Here is a 1,193-nt window from a genome sequence, read left to right as displayed (position 1 = left end):
ATACTACAATACACCCAGAGGAATGGATAAAATGGGAAGACAGACAATGCCAAGTATTGATGAGAAGCAATGTTTATTCATAACTGGTGGGAATGTTGCATATAAAACACTGGAAAGCAGTTCAGCAGTTTTATTGTACAGTTGAACTCATATCACACTCACGTACTCACAAAACAAACTCACTGTCATTGAGTTGATTCCAGCTCACAGCAAGCCTAGAGAACAGGGTAGAACTACCCTTGTGGATTTGTGAGAGACTATAAATCTTTACAGGAATCGAAAGCCTCAGAGAGACTCCTGCAGAGAGACTGGTGTTTCAAACTGCTGATTTTGTAGCTAGCAGTGCAACTTGTCACCACTACACCACCAGGACTCCTTACTGTATGACCAATTAATCCCACTTTATGTAATAAGAGAAAGAACAACATAGTCCACGATAGGCCTTGCACAATAATGGCCCTAGCCACTGACTGGTAACAACCTAGCTTTCTGGCAACACTTTATGAATGAATAAAAATTGGTGTATGTTCATACAATGGAATCTTTTTCAGTAATAAAAACAAACTGCTTGTGCAGGCAAGGGCATTGATGAATATCACAAACAATGCTAAGCGAAGGAAGACAGGCGCAAAGAAATACATCGGAATTGGAATTGGTGGCAGTGGGTTTGGTTTTGGCATTTATACATAGGGAATTCTAGAAAAGATATAATGAACCTAAAGTTAGAGAAAGGGGATCGGTGGAGAGTTGACTTTAGAGAGGAGTAAGTGAACTTTCTAAGGTGATGGAAACGTTTGTTATCTTGACTGTGCATCAGGGTTTCAAACTGGTTCAACACAGTTCAGTCAAGGCAGCCAAAGTGATAGTGCAGCAGACCAAAGTTTTTAATATGTGGATGAAGCAGAATGCTGACAGGATCAGGAAAACTTCCAAGGTCAAAGCCCTGATGGAAACATCATCACCGTCTTAGAAAACAGCAGCAGCATGGTAGATAGCAACCAAAGCTCTTGACCCGAGAACATCTGGTCCACTAAGATTGTTTGAAAGCATGTTGCTTTCCTGACATTAATCCAGTATCATCCATTGGGGTCCTAAAAAGGCTCACCGTTTCTTCCAAGTCACCCTTTCCAGGGCTACAATCCACCTTTTTGGAAAGGCTTCCTTTAGCCTTTCAGATCACCTGAAAAAAGGGA

This window comes from Echinops telfairi, unplaced genomic scaffold, assembly GCF_000313985.2.
Source record: "Echinops telfairi isolate 266 unplaced genomic scaffold, ASM31398v2 ScPeMD7_7469;HRSCAF=8507_1, whole genome shotgun sequence".
In the NCBI taxonomy this organism is placed as follows: domain Eukaryota; kingdom Metazoa; phylum Chordata; class Mammalia; order Afrosoricida; family Tenrecidae; genus Echinops; species Echinops telfairi.
This window is presented reverse-complemented; position numbering follows the sequence as displayed.